Source organism: Dama dama, chromosome 14, assembly GCF_033118175.1.
Source record: "Dama dama isolate Ldn47 chromosome 14, ASM3311817v1, whole genome shotgun sequence".
In the NCBI taxonomy this organism is placed as follows: Eukaryota; Metazoa; Chordata; class Mammalia; order Artiodactyla; family Cervidae; genus Dama; species Dama dama.
The window spans coordinates 30,851,967-30,865,448 of record NC_083694.1 but is presented as its reverse complement, the minus strand read 5'-3'; the positions used below and the strand labels follow the sequence as shown (position 1 = coordinate 30,865,448).

General features: G+C 40.1%; 1 protein-coding gene across 2 annotated transcripts in view; it reads right to left on the bottom strand.

The window, feature by feature from the left end:
* The window catches only part of AKT3 (AKT serine/threonine kinase 3), a 273,332-nt gene extending 263,375 nt beyond the window's left edge, over positions 1 to 9,957 (bottom strand). Inside the window, exon 1 of one of the 2 annotated variants that reach the window (XM_061160258.1) lies at positions 9,850 to 9,957. The gene's annotated coding sequence lies outside the window, so the exon portion shown is untranslated. The remainder of the gene's footprint in view (positions 1 to 9,849) is intronic. The other variant, XM_061160257.1, reaches the window with a different exon arrangement.
* Positions 9,958 to 13,482: the final 3,525 nt, after the last annotated feature.

The window sequence follows — 13,482 nt, the reverse complement described above, 5'->3', positions numbered from 1 at the left end:
TTCATTATTTACAGTATTCATAAATATTTTTTAAAAGAAAATATGTTGTTCAGAAGAAAATTTTTCCTCGGACAAAAATCTGAAATTTAACCCATGAATCTTTATAAGAGATCTTGTAGTGTAATCAACAAAAGTCCTCAAAAATATCCTCACATACATATAGCAATGAGTTTTACAGGCTAGTTCTTGTCTCTCTCAAAGAGAAAATGTCAAGTACAATTGAGTTAAAGCAGCTCCACAAAAAGGGACCAAGAAACATGATACAGGAACCAAGGTATAAATTTTAGATAACCAGAAAAAATGGATGGACCATAGAATTATACCATTGGATTGGCCAAAAAGTTTGAGTTTTTCTGTAACAGGGAAAAACCCGAATGAACTTTCTGGGCAACCCAGTATTTTCTGAAATATGACTCTGATCAACAGTGCATAGGAATAAGTTCAAAGTTAGACTTCCTAGCTAGTACTGAAATGAATTACAGTTCTTTTTCCAATGCACCTTAAGTACAGAGCCTAATCATTTAGCAGTCAGGAAATAAGACTACCATTCTCTCAATAGAGCCTGACAAAGTTTGTGTGGCTGAATAGAAGACCACGCCGACCACGCCAGTCATGTGACAGGGGGCTGAGGGCAGTTACTACAGGCTGCACCAAGACTGTCCTCAAAATCATTCCAGTCTGACTACTGTACAGAATCAAAAGGGATATTAGAATCTTGGTGTATTTTTCCAAAACATGTTTGACAGAATACAAAGGGAAATTCCAGAAAAATAAGAAGAGGGTTAAAAGAAGAAAAAAAAATTTATTTGGTCAAACAAGTTTGGGAAATTCTATAAACCATGTCATTCTCTTGAAACATCACCAATACCATATTAAAGGTACAAAATATATCATGTATAATCTTATTTATCTCAGCAAATCCTAAACTTATTTGACCACACAAGGCTTTTTTTTTCTCTTTAGTAACATGCAATGAAATCCAAGCGAACACAATGTGACAAACAGCCATAGGAAATGACCACATAATTCAAGACAAGACCGATTTCACCATTAAAAACAGGCAAAAAAACAAAAAAGCTCTTGGTAAAGAATCAAAACATCATTTTAATTTGATTTACATAACTTCCTTAAGAACTCAACATGATCAGCTGGCTACTTAATATGGAGCTAGATAACTGAAAGGGCTGACTCCTTATACAGCATAAATAATTACGATTAACCCTTGAACAACATGGGTTTGAACTGTGCAGGCCTACTTATATGTAGATTTTTTCCAAAAAATATAGTACTTGCATTTTCATTTTACAGATCTTCAAGTTACCCAAGTGTGAGGAAAAGTTTGTGTTCAATTAGAGATCACAATATGTGGAATCAAAAGAACTAAGAGTCCTTATTTTATCCAAACTGTCAGCTTCCTGCCCCTGGATGAGTCATTTATCAATTCCTTTGTTTTTGAGGCAGATAGCAGCAGGCAGATTTTTGACACGGGGGTGGGGTGGGGCGCTTCCCCCACCCCAGCACTGGTCAAGGGTCAACTGTATAAGGAAGTTAAATATTAGGGACACTACTGCAAAATGACGTCTTTAGAAGAACTGCACTTAGACCTTCTTTGGTCATACTTAAAACAAGGGGCATCACATCTATTAATCATCCTTGGTTTCTAACTATTAAACGATATACTCCGGGTGAACAAAAATTCCTATCTTAATATCCTTGGGATTGGAAAAGGAAGAGATCTGTGATGAACACTTAGTAATAAACAAACAAATAAATACACATCAACAAATATAAGTATTTTCCTATTAGAATAATCTGCATTGTCATACCCTTACATAAAACACCAGAAAAACAAAAGTATTTTCAAAATTGATTCTGTTCTCTTAAGTGTACATTTCATTGTTAGACTCTAAGCTAGAAGGTACCTTCATTTCACAACTGAGAAAAAAAAAGTTAAGACAAATGAAGCGTCTTGCCCAACATCACACAGCTACTTTATGAGAATCAAGACGACAGAAACAGGCACACACTTTCCACTAAAACCGCCTCATCAGGGCAAAAAAATAGACTGAAATACTCAGATCAACTCCAAAGTAATGAATTTAGTTTCATAAAGAAATTGCTTCCAAAAACGGGTTTTCTAAATAAAGATGTTTACCAGTGCCTATATAAACTTTTTAAATGTATATTAAATCAATAGGACAAAATTTATCATCTTCAACAGGGCCAGTAAACCCAGGCAATACACACATGGCTTTATCCATTCTACATCTTAAAATATTACCACCAAGTTCTACCCAAAATCATAACTTTCAGCTTTAAAACTGCTCCTGGGTCTCTACTGGCTAAAATGATACATACTTCAAAAACAATTTAAAAGTCATTTAAAGGTATATTACTCTAGAATTATGATCAATAAGCTGGAAATAAACAGTCTTTAATACAGAACCAATGCTATTGACTTTCATGCAGTTAACCATATTCTTTGATTTCCTTTTCCTACAGTGGCAACACTCTTGCACCAAGTCGAATACGCTCTCCCACTCAAGTCTTACATGTTATTAAAAACACTAATCTGCTAAATGCTGGGCTGTAGTTTAGGTTTGTAATCTGTTTCCTAAGGTAGAGTGAACTTCACCTCCTCCTACAATAACTACTTCTCTAGAAATCTGTTCTATCCAATGAGCTATTGCAACAAAATTTGGCTTATTTTTCTTTTAAACATAATGCATATCTGATTTTTCCCATTCTTATGAAAAATTTCATTCAAAATTATTGGTATATTCAATTCAGAATTTACACATATAGTTACACTGGAAATATTTTCATACGAAATTATCTGAGATTTTGATAATGATATTTTAAATTCATTCTACAATTTACAAAACATTTTCACATCTTTTATCTCATTCAACAGCATTATTATTTAGTAAAGCAATTTGATGCTTCCTGGCACATAAGAGATGCTTAACAAATATGGAATAAATGAATGAATAGATGGATGAGTGAAAGAAAAAAGATGCAGCTTTAGATAACGAATTAGGATAAAGTAAACTAAAATTCTAAGTTAACAAACAGAATGGTATGAAGCCACAATAAAAACAAACCTGAACTTAAACATTATAGAAGAACCTACATAAAAATAATTAGTTATAATAAATATTCTTCCCTATTCATTAATAATCATTGGAAGGATTGATGCTGAAGGTGAAACTCCAATACTTTGGCCACCTGAAGCAAAGAACAGACTCACTGGAAAAGACCCTAATGCTGGGAAAGATTGAAGGCAGGAGGGGATGAAAGAGGATGAGATGGTTGGAGGGCATCACCGACTAGATGGACATGAGTTTGAGCAAACTCTGGGAGTTGGTGATGGACAGGGAAGCCTGGCATGCTGCAGTCCATGAGGTTGCAAAGAGTTGGACACGACTGAGCGACTGAACTGAACTGATTCATTAAAGTATGTTTCCTATAGACCTCCATTAATTTTAAGGCCTAACATACATTAAAATTATCCTTTTTTTCCTCAGTATTTTTTGACTCTTTGTGTTGAGATGGTCAAGTTTCAATTTCCAAACAAATTAAGCAGCAACACGGCCCAAAATAATCCACTATGGGAGGGAAAAAAGGGAAAGAATGGAATATTTCCTTACTGATACTTTTAAGAATGTTTAAAAGATACCGGTTTACTTAGAGTAGTCAACCATTCAATTATAAGCAAAAAAACTTGTTCAAATATCTTTTAAAAATTTCACTCAAGAAATTTTGTGTGTGTGTATATATATAACATATAATAAACACACACCCCTATGTATATTCAGCCAATAAATATGTATTGATATCTACTCTGTGACAAGAACTAAACTGAGTATACAAGGGCCAAGCTAAACAAAATATTTTTAAAATGTTTTCCAAACCTATAATAATTTGTTATCAAAGTGCTTTCACATACATTTTCTCAATTAACTCTAAAAACGAATCTGTGCAGTAGTTATCGCATCTAGTTTTGATCTTAAGAAGACCATAACCAACCAATAATGATAACTTTATTTCTTCACAGTTACCATAACAAATTAATGACAAGTAACAAGAAGCAATTCAAGTCTTCTATCAGTTTGGTATACTTTCTATAAAGTAACAAAATATGAACTCTCAAAAATATGTGCAACATTTGTGAATAGTTCTGAACAATTTTTCTATAACAAATTATATATCAGAAGTCCAATAAAGCATGATGTTTTCAAACAAATTAAAAATTAAATATAACTACTGCACCACAGATTACAACAGAAGACTAAAAGTAGGTTGACAGAAAGTTAAAAAGCACCCCTAGCAATTCTTCTTTATAAAGAATAAAATTCATAGGTTAACAGGTTGTAATACAACCTTCTATAAACTACTACATCATTGTGCTTGGGCATGCTCAGTCATGTAGACTCTGTGACCCCATAGACTGTAGCCCGCATGGGATTCTCCAGGCAAGAATACTGGAGTGGGTTCCCATCCCCTCCTGCAGAGGATCTTCCTGATCCAGGGACTGAACCCACGTCTCCTATGTCTCCTGTGTCTCCTGCATCACAGGTGGATTCTTCATCCGCTGAGCCATCAGAGAAGCCCTAAAACTACTATACATTTGGATATAATTAATACTATGCAGAATATACTTGCTCTGTACCCACGTTTTTAATATACTTTAGATATGCTAGCCAAACTAAACTAATGAAGAATTGATGTCCAAACACAATAGCAAGTTTCTACTTTGAAAAACAAATGATGGTCAAGGGTAACCACAATGTATTTCTATGGTATTTACTGATTCTAAGAAATAGGTGAAACTAACATATGCCGTAATAAATACATGTAAACATTCATAAAGACTTGAGGGAAAGGAAAAATACTGGAGTGGAAAGGAAATTCAAGGTAACCTGATCTCCTTTTCAAATAACTCTAAGCCAGTCTGTCCTTTTATGAGTTGCTATCCTGCTAAAAACATATCATACAGGGAAGTGAACAGTACAAACTATATACTTTGGATACCTTTCTTCTCTTCAGATTATAATACACTCTGTGGATTTTCTTTAAACTCTTTCTATATAGATATCTTCACTGTTTCACACTATGGGGAAATACCTGAATAAGCATACGCAAGATTTCTAACTTTCACACAAAATATCAGTTATTTTAAATTGCAAATTCTTAAAAATCAACTTCATAAAACTTTGAAATATGTATACAAAACCATAAACCATTTCTGCCCTCTTTCTTACCCCTGTTCAGGGCATTTGAGTGTCATTTCAACCAACATATCCATTATTAATCAAATTAAAAACAGCAACTTATACTGGGTGATATAGTTAATATTTTAATTTGAAACAACTAAGAAAATGCTTATTGGATTCCTTTGGTTCTCCTAAACCACTGAACAAGCTACTGACAAATTCACCCCTACATTTTTAATATAAAATGTGGCTTGTCTCTATATGAAAGCACTTATATAATGACCAATGGATAGGATGAAGGTTGTTACTAAGAGAATCTCAGTTGCATGGTTGGCCATATTTGTTTAATATACATGTAAAATCCTTCTAAACTCTGACTTGAGAACCTTCCTGATTTTAAAACAAAAAGCACCCACCCACACACACACACACAAACATGCTATTAATCAGCCTGACAGATTTTACTCCTGATTAAGCTGAGAATTAACCAGTAGGTATGGAATTCTGTAACAAAGTTCATCTCAATGGTGCATTAGAAAGAGGATAGGGCAGGGTAGGAAACTTGGGTCCCTGTTCCCAATTCTGCCCCGTCCAGAGTGATGCTGTATAAGGTCCTTTAATTCTCTGTGCTTCAGTTTCCTTAGCCATAAAAACAAAAGTGTAGCATTAGATGAACTGTAAATAGCTCTTATTTATAGTTCTTCAAGTTCAAAGCTACTGAGTACCTATTTCACTTATAGATGACCTCTTAGGTGACAGTATCCTGATTATACACAGTTCCAGTCCTCAAAAGGTTAGTAAAACATTCAAACATCAATTTCACTCAGACAAAATTTGGATTAAATGCCAACACTGGCAAAAATATCTTCCTCCCCCTCTCATCCCCTAGACTGCCAAATGTAGTCAGAGACTTTTTCAATTAATATAAAGAAAAATTCTCATTTGAAAATATCTAAGTGATTTCTTCCAGTAATTTTTTTTTTACTTTTCCCTCTGAATATTAGCAACATATACCCATATAAATATGTGAAATATCTGTAACTGATGACAAATAAATATAACCAGAGAATTGAAAAGAAAAAGAACTAAGAAATCTACAGGTCAAGAAGCATATGTTAATTTACCTATCGACTATTATTTGAAGACTAGGAAATGTTACCATCTAACACGTTCAAAGACTATAGTACTTAGAATAAAACATTTAAACATCTGAGGCATTTAATTTGGCATTTGAAAAAAATGAAAAAAATGTTGTGGATCAGTCAATATGGTTTTTTTATATATGACTTGATATAAGATGATAATCAAATCATATTATCTTGATTTCTGTGTAAATTTTATTGTACATTAGTGAAATTTAGCATTGTCACTGTGAACTCTAATAATAGGTATAAACAGTTTAGGAAAACAGTAAAAGAAGTGCCTCAAAACTAAGAAAGTTCAAATGAAACAAAAATTTTACAATGCGAGGAAAAGTGTTTTCTCCTGTGAAAATCACTTTCAGATGTGTAACAGGCTATTATGATGATTAAATGCATTTATACATGTTAAGCACATAAAACAGTGCCTGGAACATGCAAGCGCTCATCAGGCACTGCCTCCGTTAACTCTAAATTGAATCCAGCTCTTATTAAACACAAAAGATCATGATGACATATTTAAGTTATCATAAAATGATCCAGGCAACTACAGAAAAGTACATGCTGTATGAAACCAAAATTGAGAATACTGATGCACACTCTAAAACTCAGAGGGAAAAACAAATTTTAAGTAATTTAAATAAACACAAATCTACAAAAATGAATCATGTGCATTAATTATATTTTATATTAAAAATAAAAATCAAGTCAAACTACAGATTTGGTCAAAATGAAATGCCTTGCATTTTACGTTATTCAAAGCTAATAGTTCTAAATTAAGTATTTTTCAGGGCTTGAAACTTTATCACAATATAAAGACTAGATCCTATCAAATCATGCTAAAAAATCCAATTAACACATCATTAACAATAACTGCCTTATCTTCACAAGGGTGAAGTCTAGTACTAAAAGCTGTAACAACAAAGTGTAACCATCTTTTCATAAACTATGCAAAGTTTAAGTAAATTCTAAACTTCCACAAAATCAATTTGTAAAACCAGTTCCTCTTTCTAAAGAAACCTAAATAGTTGAAATTTTCCATTGAGTTTTTTGTAAGAAGGTCTCATGTTTAGAGAGCTAGAATTTAAAAAACCTTAAATCCTTACTTTGCACAAGACTCTATACTAAGTACATTTGTTCCATATGTTTAGCCAAAACATGTTTAGATCTGCAGTGATTCTGAAAACAAATTCACTAGTAGTAGTTATCTTCTGGAGGAAATGTAAACAGTAAAAGTTTTCGATCAAATCAGTCCCTACCACACAGTCAACACTCTAGTACTTGTTCAATGAATGAATGAATGAATGAAATCTTATTTAAAATACTTTACAGCCATTAAAGTTACATAAACAAAAACATCCAAAGTAATATTCTTAAATACGCAACTTCAAGAGTCAAAGTAAAAATTAATTTTAAATTCAAAAACAATTCACTAAAGTAATCATTACAGAAAGGCTAGGAGTATGGGACAAGATGAACACAAATTAATAGTTTCATAAATTTTTTTGCAGAATTACTTTAGACACGATATTATTTTTTAAACACTCTAAGAAAACATACTACAAATACACAATACAAACAAGACTAAAACTCTTCATTGGTCTCTAACTTCCAATGTTGTCTCATTCATGTGGTATATGCACTTTCCTCACTATAAAATTAAAAGCTCAAACTAACCAAAGATAGTGGGGTAAACTTTAGTGAGAGAAACAAAAAGCAGACCGTCAAATACAGTCTCACTGGTAAACTTTCAAAGTCTAGATTATGTATGGGCAGAAGAAAAAAACATCTACAGTCCCGACATATACCTTACAAATAATTGTGCATTCTGTCGTATACCTTGGAAAACTAGTAATACTAGTAAGTACTACTAGTAAGTAGATACGCCAATAAAAGTTGTCTTCACGTTTTAGACAACTACCTCCTGGAATATTCTTATTCATTTATACATATTTCGCAATAACAAGTTCTGAAGACAGAGTTTCCTAAACCATCTTTATAGGATTCTTTCTCCTTTGGCTTTTTCAACTATTTTCCAACAATCTATAACCTAATTTAATGACTTTTCACCAAAACCAAAGCCCAACAGTTGTCTAATGATTTATAGTGCACTAGAAGATATTATAAGACCATACTTTACCAAAGATGAAACATACATCTAAATTGATGACATGAGGCAGCTGACAACGTATTAACTATTAAAAAAAAGTCATTATTTCACATTCTTTAGCGTCATGATAAACTAAAAACGTGAACGTTTTATCAACACTAGTAATTACTATAGATACGTAAGTTTCACTGTTGAATTTCTATTTGGAAACGTTATCAATTACAAACAACTGGGCTTTCGATCAATTACCACACTGGTGGAACGTGTTGGTGTCACTTTCATAACATTAGTTTGATGGAAGTAATGTGAGTATCCCAGCCTTGACTTATGGGTAAGCATTTCCTCTGCTTTCAGAAGATAAACAGTAAATACCGGTATCGAAAACCTGGCCCCAAAGAAATTCAATCGAGCCTAACTGCAGATTCCCGGGAAATCCCAAACAAGGGGTGACCCCGCCTAGGAGTCTGGGTGCACACAGCAACCGGCTCCGCTTCAACTCTGGGCTCAGAACGGCCCCACCAGCATCATGGCTGATGCAGACCGATGCGCAGGAGGAGGAGGTGGACGAGGAAGAGGCTGGTTTGTTTACTTGCAGCCAGAGCCGCCGCCGCCGCCGCCAGCAGCGACAGCATCACTGGATCCGCCAAAGCCAGCATCTTCCGCACATTTCTATTCTTAGCACACAACTCCCGAGCGGATCAAAACCCACTACTATTAAAAACACAGACAAGCACGTTCCCCACCTCCCACACACCCCCACCCCACCAGTGCAGTCTCTTCCTGTGCGCCGGCGGCGGCGGCGGCGGCGGCGGCGGCGGCGGCGGCGGCGGCGGCGGCGGGGGGGTGGGGTGGGGAACAAGACCCCGGGGAGCCGTCGCATCCCTGCCTTCCCCCACCCACGCGCACACAGCCCCCTCCCCCACCCACACGCCCTGACACCGGCGCTCCCCGCGTTACATAACCCCGCCGCCACCCCAGGCCGAGCGGGGCCCCCTCCCCAAGCCGCCGGCCGGCGGGGAGGGTGAGGGGCGGGAGCGAGAGTGGCGCAGAGCGAGCGAGACCGGAGGCGCCGGGCCAGGGCGGCCCAGACCCGGACCGCACCGCTAGGCCGGGAACACCCTCCCCGGCCCCCGCGCACCGCCGCCCCGGCTTCCCCCGCAAAGTGAGGGGTGCGGTCCGCCCGCGCCGGGCATCCCCGGCCTCCGCACCCGCATCCCTCACCCCAGCCCCCGGCGACCCAGCCCCACGCCCACGCCCCCGGCGCGGTGACAAGCCGGACGCCCCCACCTCATTCACCCACCGCCACCCCCGCCCGAGGGGGGCCCCGGAGGGAGTGCAGGCGCGGCGGGGAGAGGGCGAGAGTGGGGGGGGCGGTGGCTGTTACCTGCAAAGGCGGCGGCGGCGGCGGCCCCGCAGCTGCTCGGGCGGCGGCGGAGGATGGAGCCGGGGGGCGGGGGGAGGAGAGGGGGCGACTCGGGGGTCCCCCTCCCTCCTCCTCCCCTCCTGTCCTCCCCCCACCCCGCAGAACCTCTGGCCCCCCTGGAGCCCGGTGTGGCCGGCGGGAGGGCAGGCGGCGGGCTGCAGGGGAGGGAGGGAGGGAGCCGGCCGGGCCGCGGAGCTGGAGCGGGCGGCGGCGGCGGCGGCGGCGGCGGGAGGAGGGAGGCGGCGGGAGGAGGGAGGCGGCGGGGGGGAGGGGGCGGAGACTCTACGTGGGAATCGGATCTCGGCTACAAATTCAATTCATCACCAGAAAACTCCGCTCGGGCGGGGGCCGGGTCGCGCCGGCGAGGCGAGGCGAGGCGGCGGCGGGCGGAGGCTCTGAGAGGCCCTGGCGGCCCGGCGCGGGTCGGGGGTCTGCGGCCTCCTCTAGGGCCGCGCCCCGCTGCGGGGCGGGGGGGGGGGGGGCCCGCCGCCGCCTCCCCGCCCCCTCCTCCCGCCGGCGCGGCCGCGATCAGCTCTCGCCGCCGCCGCGGGGCTTGTTGTTGACTTTGAGGAAAACTCCTGACGTCAGGGCTTGGCGCACGGCGACTGGCGGGAGCGGCTTCCCCGCGTCCCCAGCCGGCCCGCCGCCTCTGCCCCCTCCCCGCGGGCCCCCGTCCGCGGGCTTCCCCGAGCCCCCGAGCCCGCGGCGGCCAGCGCCCCCTCTCCTCTCGCGAGAACACCCCCCAGCCGGAGCCAGGAGCTGGGCGTCGTTCCTGGGCGGGAAGTTGTGGGTTTCCCCCGCGCCCTCGTGGCGTGCTGCAGGCTCCCGAGGCCCGGGAGGGAAGGCTCTTCTGCCCTCCACGAGCAGCCGAGCCCGGGGCTTCTCCTCCCGCCCGCCGCAGCTCGGGGGAGGTCAGGCCGGGACCTGAGGCCCCCGAGATGGGCGGTTCCCTGTAGGGGCGCGCCCCCGAAAGCTAGGAGCTGGGCGAGAAGCGACCCCACCCCTCCGCACCTCTCGGGTCAGTACAGAGCGGGAGACCTTACAGTCCAGTCCTAGAACACCTCTCTCGGAAGAGCCATCCCAGCGCTTCCTGTAAGCAGTAACCACCACACATAGTGTACACCTTGCAGTAGCATCGTAATTCAACCTTAAAATTTCACATTTTTTAGAGATAGTATAGAGTTTTCATTGACTTTGAGGAGGCCATGATGTATTGCCTTCACTACCAAGACAGCATTGCTTTCTTTTTTGAAGTTCATAGCTTCTAAGAATGTTTACAAAGGAGATTGTGTTTGTTTTGTTTTTGCAAAATGCCCTTTTTTAAAAACCATACATTATACTCCAGAAAGTTATGAAAGAAGTTTACTTTTTCTGACACCACGTATTGTTGCTTCTAGAACACTTTGAAAAAAATCATATTATTTCATCATGTGACTCTAGCCTTGTTGATGTACCTGCTATTTCTTCCAATGTAAGATTCTTGGTAGTGCTTTTGGGTTTTTTCTGCAGAAGACTTACTGCTTCTGAAGGGCACTTCCTACTGTGCTTTTTCCATTTCCTGACAACACTGGGATGGTAATCATTCTTTTACACTATATCCCTGGTATTTACACTATATCCCTGGTATATACATCTGTGTCGACATCTGTTGTGAAAGGCACATCTATTGGGATTGTGGACAGGAGTATGGAACCTAACCTAATAAGAAAAGAAAGGGCTTTTTAAGTCAATTTTCTCCATTTGTAAAGGAAACACTACACTTGACAGTTTCAGCATAAAATATGCTTTTATAAGATGTACAGTCTACCCAAGAGTAAAAGTCCCCAATTGCTGCCTTTCTCCTTTTTTCATATTTCCCAGCACATCATGAACTGATTAATAAATAGACACTCTATCCTTTAGGCTCCTCTGTCCATGAAATTTTCTAGGCAAGAATACTGGGTTGCCATTTTCTTCTCAAGGGGAGCTTCCTGACTCAGGGATGGAACGTGAGTCTCACAATTGCATCTCCCGCCTTAGCAGGCAGATTCTTTACCATTGAGCCACCTGGGAAGCCTCTCTATTCAGCTTATCTGTGTATAAAAAGTATATAATTTATTGCTATAATTATCAGACCTCTAACAGTCCCTACTGGTAAAGTGATTTCATTAAAAATTTCTTGCATGAGAGTAACAAAAATGAGTCAGATTTTTTATTCTATAATAACTCAAGTCACTTTTTATTTTTAAGAAAATAGTCCCTATGACACTAGCATTAAAAAGTGTTTTGAAAGCTCTCTTAAATACTTAACTCTGAGACTTGTGATACTCTGAATTACCGGATATCCCTTCTCAACTGCAATTTTATTTCCAATTTTAACATCAATGTATTTATGAGAATCAAATTTGTCTTATGAGCCATACTGCCTCAAAATTTTTCTCAGTCTCAGCAGGTTGGATTAAATCTTAACCAGATTACAACCTACAAGTAAATATTGTATAAACTGCTGTGGATTATGTACTCTAGGCTTCATGTATTTGAAAAGTTGTAAAGTTTTATTTCTTCTGTGTTTTGTTCTTCTACTATGGTAGTTTCATCCATTTCTGTAATAAAAGCATAACAGCTTTTATTACATAAGAATTGATTATAGCACTGTTATTTACTTAAGTAGCATTGTTCTTTCTCTTAGACTGTGCCATCATGAGTTGTGGAGAATCTGCTGATTGTGAGATGATGGTACTCCATACAGAGTGTATTCTAGATTTCTCCTCTTCACTGTCATCACTTTCCAATAATATGGACAACAGGAGTATGTTCATCCATGGGAACATCCCTCCTAAATTTTGGAGACATACCCTCATTCTTTACTAAGCCAGAAATCCTTAAGGCTAATATCTCTCAGTACTAGTTATTTATATATCTTAAGAAAAACATTTACTCTTAACAATGAGTAAATTAGATACTGAGAGCTATTTCTTGTACTTCCACCATTGCTTGTGCTTAGTCGCTCAGTCTTGTCCGACTCTGCGATCCCATGGACTGCAGCCCGCCAGGCTCCTCTGTCCATGGGGATTCTCCAGGCAAGAATAGTGGAGTGGATTGCCATGCCTTCCTCCAACCATTGCTTGGGAGTAACTTAAACTATAAGGCACGTTTAGAATTACAGGACATCAGGTAACAGAAGTTAAGTTACTGCTTCTGTGCTTTAATAACAAAGATATCTTGTCTCCAGTATCTAGAATAGAACATGACACACAGAATGCACAAAATATGTTTGATGGACAAATGAATGAATGGACAAATCTGTGTCCTGTGTGTAGTTTATACTGTACTCTTCTCTTGGGATGGCTTATTGAAAAGATCATGAACACGCATTGCAGACTTGGAGATCTGAGTTCAGATCCTCTCTCTGCAGAGTTTAGGTCTCAGGCAAGTTTCTGAACTCTTCTAAGCCTTAATTTCCTCATTTGTGCCGTGATGGTTACAACTACTTCAACAGCTTATTATGAGAATTCAATGTGATGAAATATTAGATGGCATCTAAAACATAGTGAGTGATCAGCAAGCTAAAATTCCTTTACCGTAAACATAAATATATGTGTTAACAGTAACTGG